At 59.5% G+C, this 24,501-nt stretch overlaps 1 protein-coding gene across 7 annotated transcripts in view; it reads left to right on the top strand.

Annotated features, from left to right (window-relative positions):
- The first annotated feature begins 3,965 nt into the window (after positions 1–3,965).
- KBTBD11 (kelch repeat and BTB domain containing 11) overlaps positions 3,966–24,501 on the top strand; it is a 30,466-nt gene continuing 9,930 nt past the window's right edge. For 2 of the 7 annotated variants that reach the window (XM_032329079.1, XM_032329073.1), the window contains exon 1: positions 13,024–13,383. The gene's annotated coding sequence lies outside the window, so the exon portion shown is untranslated. The other 5 variants (XM_032329075.1, XM_032329076.1, XM_032329078.1 and 2 more) reach the window with 5 other exon arrangements.

The raw sequence follows: 24,501 nt of genomic DNA, 5'->3' as shown, positions 1-24,501 counted from the left end.
GACGCGCCCCCCGAAATCCATGTGTTGAAACCCCAGGCTCCGAGGTGGCCGTGTTAGGAGGAGGGAGGTCATGAGGTCGCGAGGGCAATGGGAGCCCCGCCCCTGCCCCGGACTCTCGTGGGGACACAGTGAGGAGACCTCTTGAGCCAGGGAGGCCTCACCCAACACCGGCTCTGTGGGGCCTCGACCCTGAACTTGCAGCCCCAAGGATAGAGTTCAGAGCGGCCCCTGTGCCTCCCGTGTCCCCCGGGGACGGTGCATCTGACCTCCCGGCCTTCACTGCTGCTGAGGTTCGGGTCTGGTTTCCAAAGGGAAAACTCCCAGCAAACCAGCAGACCTGCCCGGCGCCACGTGGGGCCCCTCTGGGCAGCGATCCGGCAGGCAGAGAATGGCTCCCACCCGGGGCTGGCGGTGGGCGCTGGTGCCCACAAGGAGCCAGGGTCCAGTCGCAACGGAACGCAGGGCTCCCTAAGGAGGCTCGTACGTGTCCGTGATCAGCCCTCGGCGGCGGCCTCCACAGCCCCGCGAGTGCAGGCAGCTTGCCCCACCGAGCCAGTCTGCGCCTGGCCAAGGAGGAGGGCCATCCAGGGTAGGCGGGGTGCAGGGCAGGACAAGACCCTCCCGTCGCCTCCGGAGCAGCCAGGGCAGGAGCGGGTCCACGCGCCTTTTCCACGTGCTGGGAGGTGGGTGCTCGGAGCCCCCGAAGGAGCAGAGCAGTGTGGACACGTCCCGTGGGCTAGACCACCTGGTGAGAGGCAGGAGAGGGTGAGCCTGTGGGACGGCTCTGTCCGCGCCCTTTCTGGGGAGAAGGGAGGGAATCTGGGTCCTGGAAACATCTGCTGGCCGGGAACTGGGTATCCTAGCGGGGCGCAAACATCTGCAAATCTACGGGATGCCCCTGGACTGTCCCCGGACACCTGGGGCATTCAGCCACCTGCTCAGTAGTGAGCCCTCAGGGTCCCAGCCCCACCCCCCATACTGCAGGACCCAACCCGAAGAGGGACTCAGCTCCCACAGCTGTCCGGGGATGAGTAGCCCAGCTCCAGGCCAACTGCCTTCCCCCTGCTCCTGTGCGGTGGCCTCTCTGCCTCTCCCCCCTGCCCCTGGCCCTCTGCTCCCCCAACGCTGCCCCAGCCTTCTGGATGCCTGTGATTGTACCTACTGGTGAAAACAGCCTTGGTACGCTTGGCCCAGACGGGAGCCGCCCCAACCTGGCTGCGGGGAGCGGGTTCCCATCTGGCGGACTTGGGTGTGGGGAGGAGACCACACAGAGTGGGACGAGGCCCGGCTGCATCAGGGAGCGGCTGGGTGCACCCCCAGAAGCAGCAAGGACAGCAAGTCTGGTAAACGGTGGTGCCCTGGAGGCTTCGGGGAGCGGAGACGCGCAGACCTCGTCCTGACGCCAGGAGCTGTGCGCATGTGGCGGGGCCCATCTGGGAGAGGGCCCGGTGCGGGGACCTCGGGCCTCCTGTGGTGGGGTGTCCTGGTGCCACCTGGGGTAGTGAGAAGGTCTTCCTACAGCTGTGCTCTGCTTCTGCTGTCCATCTCCGCCTGCCCCTTCCCTGTGAGGGACTCCCCCAGCTCCTGCCCCCCATCCCGGTCAGGGCACCCCAGCTCCTCCTGTCTCTGCCCCCAGTGCCTTGTCAGGGGGCAGCTGGTCTGGGTTGGCCAGATCTGATCCCCCCCACCCCGTCCCCTGCAGGGACCCAGTTTTGACCTGACCCACTTGGACTCTTACCACACGGCCTTCTGTGTCTGCCACTTTGGCTGAGAGCACCATCTTCCCGCAGTCCAAGCCTTGGGAACACATTTTTCCAAAATCACTGTTTCCTCTGTGGCCCTGCTTCAGAGCGGGGGTGGCAAGGGGGGAGGAGGGGCGGCTGCCAGAGGTCCCTGTTCCGGCAGAGAGAGGACATGTCCTCGGAGCCTCGTGAGCCCCAGCTGCGGAGCCAGCAACGTACTGGCCACAAAGGTCCGGGTGAGGCTTCCTCCAAGACCCCAGGGCCCTCTTCCCGGTTTTGTGCAACCTCCGGGGTGGGGGCAGTTTGCGGCTTTGCCACAGGACCGCCTGCATCAAGACGGAAGGGCTGCCCCCGGCCAGGAGTGGCCGACGGGCTTTGCTTTCTGGACTGTTTCCCACCGGCTGTGGAGAAACAGGATTTCTGCAGTCACAGTCATCCTATTTGATTTTCTAAGTCATGTTCTGAAGCATTTTCTGTCGATGGGTACTCAGTTTGGTAAGCGTGTTCCAGATCCGGAGGGAGGTGGGGTCATTTCAGCCAGTTTCATCCCTGTCAAGTCCCTGTAGAACGGACATCTTCTAGGCCCTAAAGACCGAGCAGTGTTTTGGTGACTTCTGGATCTTACGTGCACAAAATCTCTTCGTAAACCTGGGTTTTTCTATGGGTAAGTGGTTCGGAAGCAGCTAGCCTTGCGGCTGACGTGGAAGTTTCTGTGAGACGTTTCACACTGCGGGGTCCTGAGGGAGGCGGTCTGTGCGCACGCTGCACCCGCTGCACTCACTGTCTCCGAGGAAGACTGCCTTGGAAGACACAGCGACGGCCCCGTGTTCGGACCGTCTCTAGGCACTTTGCTGAGCACTGGGCAGTAACTGCCCTTCCCACCCCGTGCGTGGTTCCAATTCAGGGCACAGAGCGCTGCTTAAGCTTTCCCAAGCCCCTTCTCTCTCACATCCGCCCCCACAGCTCCCGCACACGCTCATGCACGCACACACACACACTCGTGCTCGCACACCTCCTCCGTGCTAGCTTTGCTCGCCTGCCTGCAAGAGGCAGTTGGGGCAATGTGGATTCGGGCGGAAGAAGAGAGAGACAGCTGGCCAGGGCGCCCCCCCCCACCCCCACTTGGGGTCTGGCATCACTCTGTTCCCGCTGCTTCTCTCCGAAGAGCCTCAGGGAGAATGAACCCTTGAAAAGCAGGCTGGTGATTCTCTGGGATCTGACAGCTCTTGCTGGCCTGAAGGCACGTTTCTGCCTCCTCTTTGTGGCCTGAGAACATCGCACTGGTCCCTCCAGGTGGATTCAGGTGTGTCCCTCGCCCTCTGGACCTGCAGCAGTGACTTGTTCTCTTACTCCTCCCACGAAGGTGCCCAGTCCTAGTCCCCTCGTGAGAAAGGGCAGAGCCAGGGCAGGAAAGGGGCGGCTGCCCTCTTCGGCACCTGTCACATGAGGGCTGCGACCTCCGCCAACCTCGCACGGCGACAGGGCATCCACGTGTGCGTCTCAGAGCAGTCCTGCTGCTCCGGTGTGGTTTCTGGACGTGTCGTGCAGATTCTGAGTCTGACTCTGTGGTTTTATTAAAGACAACTGCCGTGCGAGGAAGATGGCCTAGGTCCCGTGTGCTCGGGGAGCTCAGGAGTCTGGCCGAAGGGGACTCGGCCAGGAGCAGCAGAAACTGGCGGCTGGTGACCGACAGCCCGATTGGAGTCGGCCCAGGGCCATGACCAGAACCGCCGGGTGCCGGGATGGCCGGTGGGGGGTGGGGGTGCAGGGAAGGAGGGGCGGCACAGACCCTTGGCTGGGGCTCTGCGAAGGCGGGATTGTGTAACCGGGCTGCCTGGAGCCCGGCCAGGCTGCAGAGCAAACAGAAGGGCTGGAAGCAAAACCACCCAGAGACTGGCCACAGAAATCAGAGGTTTCACGTGACCTGGGAACGTCCCCCTTGGTGTCGGTGCTAAACTGCTGGTGATGGTAACGCGTCACCAGGAGGAGGGGCCTGTTGGCTGTGGGTCTGCGAAGGTCGCAGGCAGCGGAGGCCCAGCGGGTCTCCAAGAGCTTCGTTCCCAAAGACCCCCCTGCGTGGAGCACTGTCGCTGAGCCCCGGAGAACGAGCTGCCGTCCAGGAGGACGACCAGCCCTACGGCAGGCGCGGTGTTCCAGAATGCCTCCTGACTGATGGTGGAGGCAAAGCATGGGCAGGGGTGGGGGGGAGTGTGGGGGAGGGGCGTGAGGGGGCGGGCCCACGGAGATGCTGCGGAGGAGGAGGGAGCGTGCCCGGTGCCCACGGGCCTGCTTCGGTGCAGTGGCTGCGCGCAGAGCTGGGGGAGCCCCCCGGGAAGGGAGGGCACAGGAATCAGAGATGACCAGTAAGTGCTCCGGCCCCACGCTGGCAGGTTCAGAGGTGTGGGGGTGTGGAAGTGTGGCTCGCACACACGCAGGCAGAGGGAGAGCCCTGCACTGTGTCCTGGGTAGGTAAGTAACGGAGGAGTTGTTTATTTTTTCTGCTTATCAGAAATAATCACTGCTTGTTTTTCTTTTTTATTCCCCACCGTGATGCCCGATATGTGCGATTCCTGTCCCGTCGTCTCTAGTTCAATGGTTCTCAACCACGGGCAATTTGCCCGCCCCCCAGGGACAGTCGGTCGTTTCTGGGGACGTGTTCGTTGTCATTACTTGTGGGGGGCACTGACAGAGGACTGGACGGGGCAGCAGGCCGGCCGAGGTCGGGGATGCTGCCGGATGCCCCGGAGCACAGGACAGCCCCTTGTCTGCTGTGCTGTGGCCGGAACACCAGGTCTCCGTGTTCTCGTGCTCCCCTGGAGATCAGCTGGTTGATTTCTTTTTTTGGTGGGAACATATGGGACTCCCGCTCTGTTCTCAGATGTCCCAGGCTCCTCACTGCGTCTGCCTGGCCCCAGCGCTGCTGCTCTAATTTGAACATAAAAATACCTTGTTTAGGGGGCCTGAGTGGCTCAGTTGGTTAAGCACCAGACTCTCAATTCCAGATCTGAGGGTTGTGAGGTCAAGCCCCGTACCAGGATCCATGCTGGGTGTGGAGCCTGCTTGGGGTTCTGTCTGTCTCTCTGTCTGTTCCCCTGCCCCTCCCCCACCCGGGCTCACACTCATGCTCACACACTCTCTCTCTAAAAATAAACATTAAAAGATTAAAAAACATTAAAAAAATACCTTGTTTAGGTGCCAACACAGAACTCCTGATATAGACTAATGGGGCAATAAGCCCACTGAAGTAAGAGCAGATACGGATTCGTACTCAGAGAGAGAGAAGCTCCTGCTGGCCACACCCCGTGTTTGGCACGGTCCACACGTACACACCAGATCTATACACGTGGTAACTTCGGGCTGGGCCTCCCACGGAATCAGAGACCGTGACGGGCTCCGCTGTGGGATTCCTCACCGGACAGAATCCCTTCAGATGGAAATCCACAGGCTGGGTTTGGGGGGGTCCCCAGGGGCTGTGGTTGACCATCAGGGGCTCTGAATTTCCAGGAAGAACAGGCAGGCGGTGTGCTGGGAGGTATATGTGTCTGTACTTCCTGGCCCAGGAAAGCGCTCACACCGTCCTTCTGTCCAGGTTATGACCAGGAAATTGCTGGAAGCCACCTGCCTGGTCTGTGTCCGCATTCTGAAACTTCCTCTCACTTCTAAGAAAAAGCAGATGAGGGTTTAAGACCAGAGGGTTTGAAAGTCAGGATTTTATTTATTTTCATTTATTTGTCAGAGAGAGAGGCAGGGGGAAGAGAAAGAGCATACGCAAGGGGAGGGGTAGAGGGAGAAGCAGGTCCCCTGCTGAATAACGAGCCCTTGTGGGGCTCAATCCTAGGACCCCAGGATCATGACCTGAGCCGAAGCCTGATGCTTAATGACTGTGTTACCAAGGCGCCCCAGGGGCTTTGAAGTTCAAGTAGGAGCTTTACCACTTAGGTTTGCTGAACATCAAACCTTGAGCAAATTGTGTCTTTGAGCCTCACCTGTGTCATCTGTGAAATGCACTTAGTTCCTGCCTCACCTGGTGACAGGATTTAAACCAAGTGATGGGTGAAGGTCTCACTCGGTGCCTGGCACGTGGCCGGCCTGCAGCAGCGGCTCCTGACGGACGCCTCTTCCCCCCGGGACTCCGTGTCCGGCAAGCAGCCCTGCCATCCCTGGTCATTCTGCGTCTCCCACGGCTTCCCCACTTCTTGTTGACTGTGTTCATTCTTCCAGCGAGTGCGTGGCTTGCTTGCCTGCAGGGGACGCTGCCCGGAGCTGCCCACGCAGCTGGGATCAATTAAAGATCTTGGGATGAGGGGATGAGCCTGGATCATTGGGGCCCAGGTACTGTCCTAAGGGTCCTTGCTGGGGAGAGGCGGGCGGGTCAGAGAAGCAGACGGGCCTGGGAGGGGGCCGCAGGTGGCCCGCCACTGGCCGTGACAGCAGAGGAAAGGGCTTCCGAGTACTGGAAACGACCAAACAGGTTCTCCCCTCAAGTCTCCAGAAGGACCCGGCCCTGCCACTGTAGACTTCAGCCCAGCAAGGCCCAGGTCAGGTTCCTAAGAAATAAATCGGTATTGTTTGATGCCCCCAGTTTCCTGGCAATTTGCCACAGCAACCACGGGGAGCCTGCACCGTCCTGTGGGTTAAAAACACCGGTGTTGACGCGTGTAGGACTAGGCCCGCTAGAGGGGCAGCGCGCCGGGCCGCCGCACGGGGCGTCTCTGAGAAGGCTTCCAGCTTCCGTCTCACACTCTCGTGGCCATGAAGGCCTTTCAGGGAGAAGGGGAGGACAGGACAGGAGAACAGTCTGGAGGCTCTTTCTACCACTGGGAGGGGGGACGAGGTGGCTCCTCCTTCGGGCAGAGGCCTGCTGCTGGGGGTGACCGGCAGCCCACGCACCAGCCGCCTGCTTGTGTCCAGCAGCTTCCCCAGCACGAGGCTCCCTGTTCAGAATCCCCCCAGGGCCGCCTGACCCCGGAGGGTTCCCCGACGGCGCAGCCCCCGCTCTCTGGCCGCAGTCCGGGGTGGACTTCTCCAGGCCTGGGACACGCTCGCTGACCTCCTCTTCTCTGTCCTGTCTGCTTTGCCGGCCGAGAGCAGGCGGCGGGAGGGGTGAGGGTCACCTGCCTCAGCAGGGGGCTCTGAGAGCTTAAGCCTCCCAGTTCCACAGCACACCTGCAGCCGGTGGGTCTCCCATGTCCAAGGACTTGGCACAGGTAAGACCCCAAAGGCAGGCCCCTTGAACCCAGGCCAGAGGCCTTGTGCACAGGACATGTTACTCTTCTCTAAGGGGGCTGGGGCGTGGTTTGGAGGCACCGGCTCTCGAGTCCACCAGCGGCTCAGCGGCCCGAGGTCCCCCTGCTGAGTCCTTGCAGGGGACCCTGTACCCTCGTGCAAGGTGGAGGCAGTAGGTCCCGGGGTGCGAGCCCTGTCCCTGCAGAATGCACCCTCCTAGAATGCTCCTGCCCTGCGGAGGCCCGGGGCTGGCGCCTGACCTTGTGGCCGGGTAGGGGGAAGCAGGGGCCCCAGCAGAGAGGAGACAGCTGGAAACAAGGGGCCAGTAGAGCCGGGGTGGCCAGCAGAGTCTCCGTGGATCCTTCCCTAACACACTCATCCAATGTAACCACATGCAGTTTTTTTTTTTTTTTTTTAACCCCAAGTTTTAAGAGCAAAACAGCACACTTTCAAGGGGGAAATAAAAGGTACAAAGAACGGAACAATCCAGTAGTGCTGGTTTTGGGGTAGGTCGGCGTGTGTCTTCCTTCCTTCTTCTGCGAGGGCCTGCTACGCGCGGCAGGTCTGGGCCCCGGATTCACCGGCTGAAGCCCTAACGCCAGCAGCCCGGTGCCTGCAGAGGGGTCTCTGGGGGCAAGTCAGAGCGGACGAGGTCCTGAGGGTGGGGGTCGGGACGAGTGTCCTTATCAGAGAAGCAGACCCAGAGGCCGCTCTCGCCAGAGGAGGACACAGCCGAGGGCCTCCCTCCCTGCGCCGGCAGGTCTGCCACACCGTGATGACCCTGGACTTCGCAGCCCCCAGACGCCGGAGGAACGAAGGAAGGAAGCGGGGCTGGATGTGCTGGGGCAGCGGGGCTGACCGTGGCACGGCGGGAGAAAAGGACGGGGCTCCCGTCTGTTCACGCCTGTTCACGCGCAGACAGGTGGAAAGCTGTCCCTACACAGGAAACCTGGCAGGGAGGCGGGCACAGACCCCCAGCCAGCGGCTTTGGGAGCTTCGCACCCACTGAGCCGCAGAATCCTGGCAGAGACCCTGGGGTAGGAGGCAGAGCGGGCTTGGGAGAGGGACCCCTGTGCAGGCAGGAGCGCTCCCGGGACCTGGGGAGTGTCATGGGAGGGCCACGGACATTCCCACACCAGGACCCTCCCCACCCCCACCCCCTGCCCCGTCTGATGGCTCCAGGGGGCTCCCAGCGGGGCTCCGGAAGGGCCCACAGCCACACGCGTTCTGACGATTCCGGTGGTTTCCCGGGGATCCCTCCCACCGAGACTCCCGAGTGGGACCCCACCGGTTGTGGTTGCTGGGGGTAGGGAGACCCAGCAGGCAGCTCATCAGGAAGCAGGTGCAGCTGGGCCGGTGGTGGCCTGCCCCAGCTCGGCCGCCCCCTCCCTGCCCTCCCGTGGCCTGGCTCTCCCTCTGCAGAAGGAAACAGGTGGAGTGGGGGGTGGGGCGGCCACGAGGAAGGGGGGCGTCCTCCACACGCGGCCCTTCCTCCCGCAGAAGCTGCCGCCTGTGTCCCCGGAGGCTGAGGGCTGAAGTGGCCGGGCAAGGGGAAGTGGCAGTGCAAGCATCAGGGTCTGGCACTTTGTAAACATACACTGAGGAGCACCCCGCATCCTGAGAGGTTTCAGGTAGGCCCTCCCGGTGTGGCTTCCGGGCGCCCCCCGGAATCCCAGAGAGCAGCAGGGAAGAGCCGTCTGGTGGAAGGCTGTTCGATTCTGCAAAGATTCACCGGAGATGCGAACCATGTTCAGACACCCCTCCCCTCGCCCCAGACTAGTTTTCACAAGTGCATTGCCTGATTCCAGAAGAAGACATCGTCTGGAAAAAGTGGGCAGGAGACATCCACCCGTGTCCACTCTGAGTGCTGTGGTCTGGGGCTTCGCGAGGACCAGCCGGCCGCCCGCGTGTCGGCCGGTGGGCTCTGGAGCTGTCCGTGGTGGAGGGCACAGCCCGGGCCACGGCTGCCTCCCAGAACCCCCACCGGACGCGGCGTGCTGGGCACAGACCGGGTCTAGGCCCCTTTAGCTTCATATGGAGGAAATGGCTTCGGATTTCGTACGTCGTTTCTAAATTCTCCTTTTTCTACCAATTCATTTTTACTGTATTTTAGAAAGGCCCGACCACAATCAATGTCAAATAAGAACCAAAACCCCTGACTGCTCGCGGCGGACTGCTTGGAAGGCACGGCCTGCACAGAGAAGACGAGAAACCTCTGTGTCAGTTTCCCGGGGCTGCCCGGAGCCAGCACCATCTCGGGGTGGGGAGGGACGTAGACCACAGATTTGGACGCTCCCGTGGTCCTGAGGCCAGGTGACACCCCTGTGTCACGGGCCACGCCGTCCGAGGGCTGTCAGAGGACCTGGGCCTGCGGTGTTCCTGGCGTCCCTGGCATCCGTCATTCCTACCTGCGTCTGTCACGTCCTCTATTCCTGTCCACACCTGTGACCGAACCTCCTCCTGGAAGGACACTCGTCACACACCAGGGCCCACCCTGATGGCCTCATGTTTGGTTGGCTGCCTTCCCCAAATAGGGTCCCCTTCTGAGTTACCAAGGGGTTAGGCCTGCAGCAGACCTCTGTGGGGAGCGAGGCACAACCTAGCCCATAAGAACCTTCGTGCTCATCAGCCTTCTTGATGTTTACTCCGAAGATTAGATTGATTCATTCGAGAAGACCATGCTTCACTGTGAGGAAGGGCTTTGGGGCTGGACGGGGTGAAAATCCCCGACCCACCACGCGTCAGATGAGTTACACTAAACTCTCCGGAGGCCACCTTCCTGCACGGCAGAAGGGAGACATTCCCAGCTCCGGCGTGGTGCGGGCGCATCTACACCAGGTGTTCTGCACAAGTATGCGTACGCTTACACATGAACGTACTACCACGTAGACGTAGGTGAAATCAGATTTCATTGCAAGTAATTTGCTCTGACACTATGAACACATACCTTGAAAATATTTTAAAATAACTGTTAAATTTTTACATCTTTTCCAAAAGAAGGTTTACCGGTATCAGCACTCATGAGCTTAATGGTCTCTTAGTGGCTGCCGCGTCGACTCCTGTGACAAAGATTCATGGCCTCCTGGTGGCCTGCAGCTGCGTGAAGGAAGGGACAGGCCAGGTGCCAGCATCCCGCGGAGTGTGACGGAAGACCGCGGGAGGGAGACATTCAGTACAACAAGGCGTCACCCTCCCGTGGACTGGGCAAGCTGTGGCCACGACTTGCTCTAGAAGGTGAAAAAGACGGGTCTCGGTTGTCCCGTTCAAATCAGGGGCTCCAGGTATCATCCTACGCCGGGGGCGTCTGTAACATGCAAGTCCGGGTGACGTCAGCAGCACGCGGTCGGTGCGCGTACAAGTGCTCCTCCCTCGTCAGCGGTATTTCGGGGGACGTAGGCGCATACTCTCCCGAGTGTCAATTTCTCAGACGCTGCTAATTAGATACTTGGGAAAACTCAAGACACGAGGGAAAGAACTTCACAATATTCAAGATGTGGCTTTCCCAACAGTGTCAGTGGCCCCCAGTCCATCAGAGACGAAGGGGGCCGTCGCGGTCGGGAAAGGCGAATTTTAGGGAGCCCGGTGGAGGAGACGGCCTCACTTTGGCACAGTGTGGGCAGACGTTTTCCATGAAGCACGGAGTGTTGTTCCCACACCCACGCAGGCTATTCTAATTAATTTTTCATGCCAAGGGACTCAAAGTACTTTGTAGCAATTGGATCGATTCCTGACAGTTAGTGGAGTTAATTGCTTTTTTTTTTTTTTTTTTTTTTTGGAAGGCAGGAATGCATAAACTCTTACGGGCTATTAAAACCTTTGGGGAAATTATATGCTTTCTGGTAACAGCACCAGTAGGAAAACGGTATCTAATGTCCTAACAGGGCTCAGAACTGGTGACTCAGTGACAGCCACGTACCTCGTCTATGTCTAAGCCCTGCGCGTGCATGAGGAGCCCAGTCTGGGGGAGTCCAGAACTGGAGAGCTCGAGTGCGTTTGCTGACCGTCATCCGGCGGCGGGGACGGACTCTGAACAGGAGTGAGGAGTGCAGTTGGCCTGTGCCTGCACTTAGGACGCGCAGCGCTGAGAGCACTGCCGGAATCACCTCGGTGTGTCCCCGCCGGGGGGGAATAGTCACGTCCCCCACTTTGGAAAGCGGAGCACGGAGAGGTCAGTTCTCTTGTTCAAAATTCTCAAGACTTGCAGATGGTGGGATGGGGCGCTGAGATCCAGCCTGCCGAATTCCAAGGCCGTGCTCTTGCGGTTTCTCCACGCAGCTTCCACATGGGGTTCAGAGTCCCCCAGGCCTGGAGCTCAGGCTGCATAGACCCCAGCATTCAGGGGGTGGCCGACCGTCCTACCCAGGACAGTTCCGAGTCTCACTTACACTCTCCACAGCTCTGCAGTGATGTATTTGTACATTTCCTCAGAACTGCCGTGCACGATTTGGCTCTTTCTGAGCCGTGGAAAATTGAAAATAGTAAAGTACTATTCTCGAAGTACTCTTAAAATAGATGTTATTGAATGTTTAAGTTAAGTCCGTCTTCTTGATGTTGTTATGTCCCACGTTCGGTTTCAGGCACTCTGGAGGTCCCTGTAGTTTGACGGAACTCATTAAGTGAATGGATCGTTCCTCTACAATTCCCATCGACCATACTGGGGCCATAGTATGTTTTTTAAAATAAGACATGTACGGTCTGAAAATGGATGGGGGCTCCCCAAACACCTTATCTGCCAGATGGTGTAGGGGATGGATGGATATTTTCAGTTAATTCATTTACTTTTTCTTTCATTCAGTAAACATCTACCGAGAATCTAGAATATGGCAAGCGTTGTGAAATGAAAAGAAAAACCAATTATAACACATGACCGGACCCCTGGAAGTTTTCCGAGTGGTGGAGGAGATGGGCCAGTACTTCACTGGCAAGAGTACCAGTGGTTGGGGAAAGCTAGTGGCCACTGGACACTGACCTGCACAAGTGTGTCGGGAAGCCACGCAGAGCTCTGACTCTGTGGGTCGGCTGAAAGCTCCTCTCAGAAAGCCCGGGAGTGAGGCCTGCAGGCCCAGCTGGGGAAACGAGCTGAAACTGTATTCCAGGAGTCTCTGGTCAATGGGGAAGGGTGAGCTAGTGACACGGGCTCCACGTGAAGGTAAACAGACATCACTGAAAAGACCCCAGGAGATTTTGGAGTATTTCTGGAGTGAACAGAACAAAATTCACATGGGCCATGATGGGAATGATGTCAGCCCCCAGAAGATGTTTCTGCTAGAGTTAACCAATGATGTAAAAATACGTACCCCAGTGGTTTGCTTGGTTTCCGCTGCCGTGGATCCAAATCCTGGCGTGTTCTGGTTGGCCACTGAATGAATTAAGGATGTTCTCATAGTCAGCCCTGGTCTGAAATCCAAAAGCCTCCTAGCACAGTAAGCTGGCAAAGACTGTCAGAAGCAACACTTGAAACAAAGCAGAGTCTGAGGCCCTCTGTGCCTGTGGAAATCTAATCAACCTTATTTTGCACAAAACCTTTAAAAATAGCATTGACCCTGGGGGCCCGGTGTTAACTAGAACTGACCCCGGCAGGAAGCAGCTGTATGCAGGAATAAAAAGCCGCTGAAGTCAGTGGAAATGTCTTCCCCTTCCCCGTCCATGGGCAGCTCTCCGGGGAGCTTGCTGTCCGCTTTCCCCTGAGGCCCCGGCAAGCCGGCCCGGTGGCTGCAAGCCGGCCCGGTGGCTGCAGGCGCAGCCGGAGCCGAAGGGAGCTGGGGATGCTTGAGGCCACACTGCTGGACAGAACAAGTTTCCGGGTTTCCTGCAGCGTGATGAACGTTTTTCTTTTTTATTCTGGAATCTACAAGGAGGCAGGCGATAGGTTTTCAATCACTACATATGTCAACAATGCGTGTCTCTAATTTCCCGCACAAAATACATGCACACTACAGCCCATTATCTCAGGGTTTGGCAGAGGATGGGCGGGGGAGGGGCAACTGGACACAAAAGAGCGTGGCCTCTGGCAGAGACCCCCGCGCGCCGGCGGGAACCTGGTTTCGCTTCTTGTGGGGTGGCTGGGGGGTTCAAGCACTATTCACGAGGTGCACCGGGGTCCACCTCGCCGTCGGCGCCCCTCCGCGTGGGGCCGTCGTGGGTACACAGGTGGCGCCGCTCTCCACGCCCGGAGCGCCCGCATCTGCAGGAGCTGCTGCGGCTGCGGAAAGGGTTAAGCGAGCGGCGGGCGGAGGAGGGCCCCGCGCGGAGCGGCTCCGTCCCCGGAGCGGGCAGGGGCGGCGCGGGCTCGCGCTCCAGCCCGGAGGCTGCGCGCCCGTGTGCACGCGCGCCCGGCGGAGGCTGTGGCCGCTCCCGCCCCCGCGGCTCGAAGCCTGGGCGCGCTCGGCGGAGCGGCTGGGCCTCCAAGGCCGAGGTGAGTGCCCAGTGCCGGGCCCCCGCCGTCCGCCCCGCGGCGGGCTGGGGGAGCGCGCTTCCCGGGGGCGAGGGCGCAGGGGGACTCGCCGGGCGGGCCTGGCGGCGCCGGAACACCCCGGGCGCTCGGGGAGCGCGGGAAGGCGCCGGAGGGACCCGGGGCGCTCGCTGGCGCGCGGCAAGCGGCGGAGGACCCTCCGGGGGGCTCGCTGGGGCGCCGGAAGAGCCGGAAGACCCCCCCCCGGGCGCTGGCTGACGCGCGGGAGGATGCTGGGGACCCCGCGGGCGCTCGCACAGGTGCGCGGGAGGCGACCGCCCCGCCTCCGGCGCTCCCACAGGTGCGCGGGAAGAGGGCCGCGCGCATGCGCGCCGGAGACCACCGACCGGGGCGCGGAGTCCGGGCTCGGGTGGGCGCGGGGGTGGCGGGCGCGTCGCAGAGCGGCGAGGTAGGGGAGGGCCCCGAGGACGGAAGGCGGTGGCCGAACGCCCCCGGAGGCGCAGGATCGGGGAAGCAGGAGTGGCGAGGGGTGGCTGCCGAGGTGGGGGGGGGGCGGCGGGGGCGGCGGGGGCGGTCCTCCCCGGTGGAGGTGCGGGCAGAGGGCGGGCGGGCGGCGGTCTCGGCCCCGGGGGCGCCGGCGTGGAGGTGGGCGGCCGATCCGCGAGGACTGCCCCGGGGAGGGGGTGCCGCGGGTGGGACTCGGCAGCCGCGCCGCGTCCCGAGGACGACGAGCCCCCGCGCTGCCCTCGCGGTGACCGCGGGGGAAACAGGCGCTCGGGGAGGGGCGGTGGGGCGCCGTGGCCACGTTTGCTGCTGGCACGGCCGGGGGTCCGCGCGTTCTTGGGGCTGGCCCGGGCCTGCGCGCTGCGCCTCGGAAGCGCGCGGGTCGTGGGGCCGCAGGAGGCGGGAGAGAGGTCCCTCCGGGACCGGGACCGGGACGCGGGGACGCGGGGAGACGGGACCCACGTCCACGGCGCGTTGTCCTTTCTCCTCGTTCGGCCGCTCTGCGCCCTGTGGCCGCCCTTGAGGACCCCGAGCCGCCCGGGGTTGGCCGGCCTCCGCCGCGGCTCGTGGGGGCGGGGGGCCTACCCCGGCACCGAGCCGGGCCGCCCGGCGCCTCCGCTGGTGGCCAGTGCGAACGTGCCCGACATCACGATGGGGCGACATCACGATGGGGCGGCGGGTGCGGGCTGCGAGCGACCGGCTCACCCGCGCCGTCGCCCGGAACACGTCTGGAGGGAGTTTCGGTGCCAGCCTCGCTTCCCGCCCCGTGGGCACCCCCACGTGCTGGGGACCCCTGCCTCCTGCACGGCCCGCGCAGTTCTTGCGGGAGGGTCCCTAGCTCTGGAGGGGCTGCTTCCATAACGTTAAATCAGGAGAGTTTTAAATAATTCTACCATCTCTTAATTTTCTACAAAACCATATTTTCAAACTCTACCCCCCCCCCATATTTATTCTAAGGGCAAAGAAAAAGAACAAGCCAGTTTGGTAAGACGCTGCATTTCTGCTCAAACCACTAAAGGCTCGTGACCAGCAGGTCTTAAATCTTGTTCGTCCCGCTGGAGCATCCAGGGAATGAAGGGTTCGCCCTGTTCCCAGCCTGTTCTCTGGCCACTTCCTCCATCTCATTAAGTGGCAGCTACTCAGACTCTAATTAGGAACTCCTAATGGATGCCAACGGTGCCCTTGAGCCTTTCATCCTGAGCTAATGGCGTCCTATTATTAGAATACCCCTCTCCTTACCCCAAACCCACAGAAGACAGCTTCCCCCTGCCTTCAGATTTCTGCCAGGGACCGGCCATTGTCTGCAAATTTATGGTAATTGTTATTCCAACTGTCTTTTCAGGGGATAACTAAGCAAAAATTTTAATGAGATTAAAAGTCTTTTGAGCTCTTAGTGTCAACTGTGCAGACACTGCTGATAATATAATTAGAACACAATGAGAAGAGTTAGAAGATTTTGCCTGTATTTAAAGCAGTCTTGGTTTGGGAGGGGAGAACAGAAGTGGAATGTTGTGGATCTTAGCCTCCAGGCTGGGCAACTCTGTATATGGCCCTCTTGCCTTTCGGATAATCTGGGCATTCAAGAAAGGCCCTACCTGGACCCTCAGACCACTTTGTGCATTAGCAGGAGGATGGAAGGATCTGGAATTGTGGCGATCTTTCTAGACAGTCCCCCTTGCTTCTGACTTTACTTCCGTGGGTCCCCATACAAGCAGCAGCTTTGGCACTGGGAAGGTGAAGGTCTCTTTTTAGCTTAAAATACACCTTTGGAGTCTTTGTTCCTGTACCAAAAAACAGGCTCTCCAAGCTCTGAACGCCTCCATCTGGAATCATATTTCTGTTGTTTTCTAAATGCCAACAGCATAAATTGCTCAGTAAGAAGAGCTTTGCAAGGCATCTGGAATCACTTAGGCAGCTGCAGTGCCCCCAAGCTTCCCTACATCTGAGCTGTGTGACCCATGAAGATGGCTGCCTCAGTGGGCTTCGGAGGTGCCCTGCGGGGCCTTCTGCTTGCAGATCAGAAACCCGCTGTGCCATTTTGCACATCTGCCCCTGGTGACTTAGGGTCATATCTGCTCTTCTCTGGAGTTCAAGCGATTACCGTCTCCACTGTGGCCCTGACTGGGGTTTTTCTCTTGCAATTATTATAATTATGCTAAAATTATAGTGTCCGTATCCAGTGCATATTTGCAATATAGTTCAAACAGAGCAGCAGTAACTTTTGGAATAAAATAAAAACTTCTAGGAGTTTATCTTTTGCCAAGAACCTGGCTCCTGCTAGGAAGGATATTAAAATAAACAGTGCCTTGGAAGATGAAGCCATCCTATTTCTTGTGCAATGGTTGACCGATTAAAAATTAATTTCCTTCTTTTGCAAATAGTTTTTGAGTGCCTCCGTGGGTCAGGCACCATTCTAGGTGCTAGCAATAGAACGGCAAGTGAAGTAGACTCAGTCCCCACTTCTTGCGGCCGAGACTCTACAAGGTGCAAGGTGGTAAGCATGGGACTGTGTAAATTCACCTGTAGTAACAACCCACCTGCTCTGAAGGAAAGGAATAAACTAAGAAAGCATAGGTCAGAAGGATGAGAGTGGCTAAGGAGAGTTCCAGGGGAAATCATATGCAAAGGCCCTGTGGTGAGGAACAGGACACACAGAAAAACTGAAGGAAAGCCAGGGAGGAGCACCTAGAGCAGAGAGTCATAATCTGTAACTTAAGATAATGTTAATCCTCAATTAATTGTGTTTTTCCCTTTAAGTAAGCTGATGGGGCTTTATGCTTTAGGATTTGTTGGAGTAGGATGTGGATTAATATTACAGAACTGAGACCTACTGAATCATAAAGGGAAATCATGAAGAGGATGATCAGTGCCAGTTTTCACGCTCTTATTACTGTTGTATGATAAAGTCTGAGACTGGAATCCTTTGTGTGTGTGCTCCCTGACCCTGCTACCTTGGAGCCACCATTGCCTGTTGCTTTCATGGTGGCCTTTGTCCCCGGGTGGGATGCTGGACATCACTCTTGTCCCCTCTGGTCAGTTTCTCATGCCGCGGTCAGGTGGTCATTTACAAACAGAGCTGACATGGGGGTGGTTAATGGCTTCCCGTTGTCAAAGCTGCAACCCACAGTTCTCCATATGGGCTGTGAGAGCCTTGTTCCAGTGACAGAGGGTGTCCCTCAAGTCGCCCATGAAGGCATGTGAAACTGTAGCCCCTGTGCGATGGTATGTGGAGATGGGGCCTGTGGGGGCCATTGGGTCATGAAGATGGTGCCCTCCTGAACGGGGTTAGTGCCCTATTGAGAAGAGACAGGTGTGAGCCGCCCTCTTTCTACCCTCAGCTGTGTGAGAACACACCGAGAAGTTGGCCACTGGGGAGGACCCTCACCCAGCCATGCTGGGCCCCCGATCTAGGACTGCCCAGCCCCCAGAGCAGTGAGAATTCAGAGTCTGTTGTTTACAAGCCAGTAAAGCCATGGTATGTTTGTGATAGCAGCTGGAGCAGACTAAGCGAGTGGCTTCAAACCCATCTACTCAGGTCTACAGTCTGAGTGGTCTCCGTGGGGACAGCTCAGCTCTGTGCCACTGTGCAGGACATGGGCTGGTCTGAAGGACGAGAGCTGGGACCACCCTGAGGGTCTTGGACTCTGGTGTCTGGGGTCCAGACCGGCCTCACGCCATCAGGTGGGGGCTGGAGCAGCTGGGGCCCCGGGAGCCTGTCTGTCTGTCTCTATGGCCACTCCGGGGGCCCTCCCCTGCCCAGCAGCGTCTGTGTGCAGGAATGCTTCCATGCTGGGGCACGGCTCCCCAGGACTGTGTCCCGAGCAGATAGGATTGTGTGAGCCCCCCTTTCCTAAATGAGGCTTAGAAGTCACGTTGCGGCACTTTCCACAGTTCCCGGCCTGCCCGGATCACGGGAAGGGAACGTGGCCCTCCCCTCCTTGGAGGAATGCCCGCTCATTGTGAGGAGATCATGCTGGGTGGGACGTGTCCGTGGGGCCATCTTTGGAAAACACCGTCTGCCGCACCCCATCCTCTCAGCACGAAATCCACATCCCTCCCACGTGCAGTGGCACGACTCCCGGTCCAGCCCCCAAATCTCACCCTGCCATGGCCTCAGGCTCAGTCCGCACGATCTCATCGGGGACAGCAGGCCCCCTGGGCCCTAGTCCTTGAGCTCATTCCTCATGCAAAGACCCACACACCGAGGAGAGGCGCTGTCTGCCCCAGACATCCAGCGGCCGTGATGGGCAGGGATTGGACTACAGCAGCGGAACCTTGTGTTGGAACCAGCGGGATGTCCGTGTTTGGGCACAGAGAGGTTCACTTACGGGCAGGTATCGGCCTCTGTGATCACGGGCTGGCCGGTGTGCAGTCCACAGGCTGTGCTCCTGGCGAGAGCCCTTCCGCAGAAGAGCTGGTGTGGCCGTTGGAGCCTAAGGCCGTCCAGGGGCAGGATTCTCTCTTCCTGGGGGTCTCAGCCTTTCCTCCGCCCCAGCCTTCAACCGACTGGATGAGGCCCCCCTGCATTGGGGGAGGGGAACTGCCTTACCCACGTCTACGGATTTAAATGTGAGCCCCTCTAACCCGTCACATTCTCAGCAAGTATAGACTGGTGCTTGAGGGAGCGTCTGGCCGCGGTGCCCAGCCACGTGGACACGGAAAATGCCTCATTGCGGGCACTGTCCTATTCCCAAGCCAGGCGGGGAAGGTGCACTGCAGCCGGCGGACGGGGTGGTTCCTGGACCAGGTTCTAGTCTCATTCCTGGGCATGACTCTCCAGCGCTCTTGGCTCTGCCCTCTGGATTCCTGGCTCTCCCTTCCCAGTCCTTTCTTTTCCATAAGAAGTGGCCAGTGTTTGCCGCTGATGGTTTTCTCAGCCCATTTCCTGTTTTCCTCCTGTGCTGTCTGGGGCCCACGCAGTAGCTCCTCCGGTGTGGTGGGCTCACAGGCCTGGCGGGTTTTCCGTGGCTCTCTTGGCCTCGCGCCAACTGACCAAAGCCCTGCCTGCAAAGGTCACGTCCCCGGGTCTTTGCCACCACTTTGCACCACTGCCGTGGAAAGTCCTGAAAGTTCTAAAAGCTGTGGTTGACCGAGTCTGCCCTCGAGAGCGTCCGAGCGGCCTCACTCTGGTTAAGCGCCCCACCCCCCGCCCCCTGCCGATATTCGGAGGCTCTCACAGACAGCGAGTGCCCCCCGGATGTGATTGTTTCCCGAAGCTCCTTTGCCGGTCGACAGCCCTGCAGCCCCCACCAACAGGAGCCGGTTTTACTTCCAACCCCGGCCCCCGAAAGGCTTGCTTCCTTCATGTGTCTCCCACATCTCCCTTGAGAGAACACCTGCCTCACCCCTGCCCCCCTCACTGGATCAGAGCTGCCGAGGGCGACCCCGGCAGCAGCCCGCGAGCCTCTGTGCCGGCGGAGCGGGGGTCCCGGAGCGCAGGCCTGGCCACCCCACGCGCCCTGACAGCGGTGGGAGCTGCGGGAGTCACGGCTCCTGGCGGCGCCTCCGGCCGAGCCCGCCGCCCCACTCTGCGGCAGTGTGTGCTGCAGCCACCCCCGCACGGGCGCTCCGGGTCATTGCCGACTGCCCCCCACCAGCACAGCTGCGTGTCTGCGGCTCCCACATCTGGGCAGCGTCATGGGGGGACGGCTCTCCGGGCCTCCCTCAGCCGAGGGCAGTGCAGGTGACCTCTCCGAGGGGCGCTCCTGCTTCCAAACCCCGGGCGGGGCGCCCGACATGGGGCATGGCAGGTTGTCCGTGCGGCCTCTCCCCCGGGGCCCTCCGGTGTCCCCCATGTCTGCACGGTGAGGCAGGGGTCCAGGGTGCGAGTCCTCCGAGGGGGAGAACCAGGACCAGCTGCACTGCCCTTTGCCGTGCGGGCTCCCTTCCCCGTGGCGGCATCGGGTCAGGAGGACCGACGCTGGGGGTCAGCCTCACCTGCTGGGGACAGCGCGGGATGAGCTGCAGGGACGGTCCCCTCGGGAGGGACCACGGGCCCCCACGGTCCGCCTGTGCGTCCGTCCAGCTCCGGCTCCTCGCCGTCCGCCAGCAGCTCCCTCCGTGAGGGGCCCAGGGCCTGTTCTGCCCTGCCGGCTTCCTCTCAAGGTCTGCTCTGCCTGTTTGCCCCCAACTACACCGCTTCCTCCGGGGAGGGTCCCTGGGTGTGCCAGAGCAGGCCTGTCCCCCCACAACCTGTCCCCTGTCTGTGATCATTCCCTCGGTCCCTGGTTCTAACGGCTGGGGTGTGTCTGTCACTGCCCTGCCAGGAATAGGAGCCCCACAAAGCCAGTTCCGCACCTGCCTCCCCCTGAGTCACACTGGGTGGGCAAGGGGGCTGATGTGGGGTAGGCGTCCCTGCTGCGACGGGAACCTGTGGGCCAGGATTCCTTGTGTCCTGTTCCCTGTGCTCTGCTTGGCCTACACGTGGGCCTGGCATTGGTAGGCTTGTATTATCAGACGTTTGTTGAATGACTGTGTGACTAAATGATGAAAAAGAACTTGACCCTGATGAAGAGCATGGGGCAGCTCAGGTGTAGAGGCCTCGTCTGCCAGGGGGACGGTGCTCCCGTGTCCTCACGGGGGTGGGGTTCGTGGTGCAGACGGGAGCTCTGGTCCCCCATCCTGGGCAGCATGGCCTGTGTGGAGTGCGTCTGGCAACAGCTCACGTCACACTGTGTTCGGGCTTGTTGTGGCGCTGGGCGCGGGCTGACCCCTGTGCACACTCCTGCCCTTCCAGGGCAGACGGGAGTCCCGCGGACGGAATATGGACGTCAGACTAAATGGTTCTAGCTCCGGAGTTATCGTTCTAAAGAAGGCAGGACGGAAAGAACAGTCTCTTCCCTCCGTTTGTGCAGACAGGCATCACCAGGACGCGTCTTAGTGCCAGCGCTCGTCGTGTTTACTCCACTGTTGTGTCCTTCTGGAAGGTTCCACATTTCGAGGAGAAATCCTGAGAGAGGACACAGGCCCAGTTGATGTAGCAAAGGCTGTGACCCACCGACGGGACCCCTGGCTCAGGGTGTGTCCACACGGGGCTCAGGCCTTCGTAGGGGCACTGCAGTCCAGAGTCTCATGCTGCTTGGACGTGGCCGTGGGCTGTGGGTTCGTGGTGGCCTTGGTGTCTCCTGACCCAGGAGTGTGAGCGGAGAGGCACTTGTCCTGCGCCTGGAACCCCTGACCCGCGGGGTGGCGATCGGCAGCGAGCAGGACGCGGCTCGGAGACAGGGCAGCGCCCTTGCCCGCTGCTCCTGCTCTTCCCGTTCTCAGGGGCTCCAGCCCCAGCAGATGAGCACCGGGGCACTGCCGGGCTGACCCCGCCAGGCTGCAGACCACACCCACGGGTCACCTGGGCAGTCTGCTGCACTGTCGAGGGATTTGTAGGCATCTTGACAAAGAGTTGGATCTCAGACATTCCTGGACTCGAGATAGGGCCTGGAGGCACGGAGGGCGCAGTAGGATCCTGGCTCCAGCCCAGCACCTCGTGCCGTGGCTGTGGGGCCCTGCTCAGCGCCTTGATCCCAAGGACTCCGTTTCGCTTGTTTCTGGGAAAAGCAGGGAGCCAGTGCTCTTGGGGGCCCCAACGTCCTGAGCCTGGGAACAGGTTCTGGGGCTGGAGGCTGTCAGGTTCAGCAGGATTTAGGTTTGCGTGTTTTCTCTGCAAACGTGCGGCCCAAGTCACGCCCAAGATTTAGCAAAATTTGACTCTTAAAAGTGATGCGTCATCTTCAGGACAATGTTCCTGAGATCCTGGCCCTTAGGAGGGTGCGATCCTTTCTTCACTGTACGCCCTTCCGCGCAGGGGCCCGGCCGGACGCAGCGTGGTTTTATTTCGTACATGGACACACACATATGCATGTGCATGTGCTCACATAAGTGTGTACACACGGGCATGAGCGCGTACACACGTAGACACAGAGGGGCGTGTGTGTGAGTTTTCTAATCCTGACGGTAGTACACCTCGAGGAGAGGCGGTTCGAAGACACCAAAAATTACGAAAAAAGTCACACATCAACAAGGCTTTTAGACTTTTTGGCACTTTTCTCAGTGTCTTTGTTTTTTAAAAGATTTTATTTATTCATTTGACAGAGAGCGAACATAAGCAGGGGAAGGGAGAGGGAGAAGCAGGCTCCCTGTCGAGCTGGGAGCCCAACGTGGGACTCCGTCCCAGGAGCCTGGGATGGTGAACCCAAGGCCAGTGCTTTACGACTGAGCCGCCCGGTCCCACCAGGCACTCCCCTCCATGTCTTTCTCCGTGTGTTTCCCCTGTGCACGCTCGCTCGCTCTCTCTCTCTCTAAATGGCATGGGCCACCTTGTGATCTCGGTCTTTAAATTCAGCATCGTGAGGGAGGCCTTTTCCCAAATGCTTGGAAACCCTGAGAATGGTTTTTCGTGATGGCATGGGACTACATGTAATTGAGTGGTAAAATCCCCCGTTCATGAGTCCCATGCTTTGCAAATGAGATGCTCTGGAAAGTCCTTGTCCTCTGCTTTTCCGGAGCAGTTTCCGTCCGAGGCGTGGAGCACCGTGGCGGTGCTGGATGACCTGTCCAAGCGGCTGGTCATGTGGGAGCCGTGGGGACCGAGTGGACCGTGCAAGTGCTCACAGCCTGACCCGTGTCTGCAAGGTTGGATACACGGTGCTTCAAAGCCCCCTTTTCCACTCAGCAACTTCCCGCGTCTTCGCGGAACTCCGAACCCTGGGCAGACGGCGGGGGCTGCTGCCCGGGGCTCACGGGCTTGCTGGGAAACCGCAGCCCCCGGAGTAACTCCGATGGCTCACTGCGGTTGGCTTTTGCCAAGTGCGACGGGATTTGTTTGTTTTTCCCCCAAAGTCACCATCTTTGCGAGGCTGCAGTTTCCTCTCTCACCCCGAACTCCCCTCACGTTAGCTTCAAGCTCACGCGGAGAAAACACAGCGCAAATGGAGAGGTTGGCGACTCGTTGATGAACACTATTCCTCCCGACGGTCAGGGCTGGCAGACAGCCGGTGAGCAGACGCGCCCTCGGTCGGCCTCCGGAGGGAGCTGCGAACCTTCCTCGTGGGCGCTCTCCTGGCGACCCTGCACGGCCGGACGTGGAGCGGTCCCTGCCGCGCCCCTGGGCTCCGCACAGCCTGCCGTCTCCTCCGGATGGCGGCGGCCCCTGTGCGAGGTCAGTGAGCCGTTCAGCTGCCTCCCCTCCGGGCGCCCGGCTGCGGCTGGGAGCACCCCGAGGTGAGAGCACTCGGGTCCACCGCAGGGTCCCTCCCCGCCATCTCTCTGCCTGGCGCTGTGCGGGGCCCACAACAGGAAGGCCGGTTCTGCGCGCTGGGCCAGGTCGCTGTGAGCCTTGTCCCCGGGCCTCGCGGAGTCCGCGCTCCTGGTCAGCAGCTGCCGCGGCCGAGGATGAGGCTCCCGGGAAGTCGCTGCCTCCGTGCGGGGCCTGTGCGGATGTGCTGATGCCCAGGCGCGGCGGGAGGGGGACCACGGACGCTCTGCGCGGCGCCCGAGCCAAACCAGAGGAGAACACACGTGGGAGAGAAGGGGTCCCTCCTCGTCAGCTCGTCCCAACAGCCGTGAATAACGAGTGACATTAGTGGAAAAGGCACTGGGTTGGGACTTTTTTTTTTTCCTTAAGATTATATTTGAGAGAGAGAGTGTGGGGGGGGGGGCGGGCAGAGGGAGAGGGAGAAGCCGACTCCCGCCTGAGCAGGGAGCCTGAGGCGGAACTCGATCCCTGGACCCTGAGATCAGGACCCAAGCTGAAGGCTGCCGCTTCACCGACTGAGCCGCCCAGGCACCCAAGGCTTTCACAGGTTTTAATTAAACTGTAGGCAACGGGTGTGACCTTGGACAAGGCTCCTTAATAAAACCAAGGGCTTAACTTTAAAGATGACAAAAGGTGAGCTTTTATTTAATTTTGCCATGTTTCAATTCCACTGGAACTTTAAGCATCTTGAATAAGTTACTTAACGAATGAGTAACAAATAAGTTACTTAACCTCAGCACTAGGAATGGAGCAACTTAAGGGGATTCCTACGCTGCAGATGAACCTATTACTTATGTGTGAGGCTGTGGCTTCCATCAATTTTTAGGACTAAGCCGGACTCACTAACTGATAAATACTGGCAGCCATTTATTTGTTTATTTATTTATTTTTAAAGATTTTGTATTTATTTATTTGACAGAGAGAGATCACAAGTAGGCAGAGAGGCAGAGAGAGAGAGGGAAGCAGGCTCCCCGCTGAGCAGAGAGCCCGATGCGGGGCTCGATCCCAGGACCCTGGGATCATGACCTGAGCTGAAGGCAGCGGCTTTAACCCACTGAGCCACCCAGGTGCCCCCCTGGCATCCATTTAAACACACAGAATAACATCTCAAATTATCAATTGTGAAATATTCCAAACATCGTAAACAAGGGGCGCCTGCATGGCTCGGTCATTAAGCCTCTGCCTTCGGCTCAGGTCATGATCTCAGGGTCCTGGAATCGAGCCCGCATCGGACTCCCTGCTCGGAGGGAATCTGCTTCTCCCCTTCCTGCTCCCCCTGCTGTGTTCCCTTTCTCGTTCAAATACAGAAATAAGTAAATTAAATTTAAAGACAAAGCAAAACATCATAAATAATGTAATAAGAAGTACAC

Source organism: Mustela erminea, chromosome 21 (genome assembly GCF_009829155.1).
Source record: "Mustela erminea isolate mMusErm1 chromosome 21, mMusErm1.Pri, whole genome shotgun sequence".
In the NCBI taxonomy this organism is placed as follows: domain Eukaryota; kingdom Metazoa; phylum Chordata; class Mammalia; order Carnivora; family Mustelidae; genus Mustela; species Mustela erminea.
The sequence above is the reverse complement of the archived record's forward strand: the minus strand, read 5'-3'. Positions and strand labels throughout refer to the sequence as shown.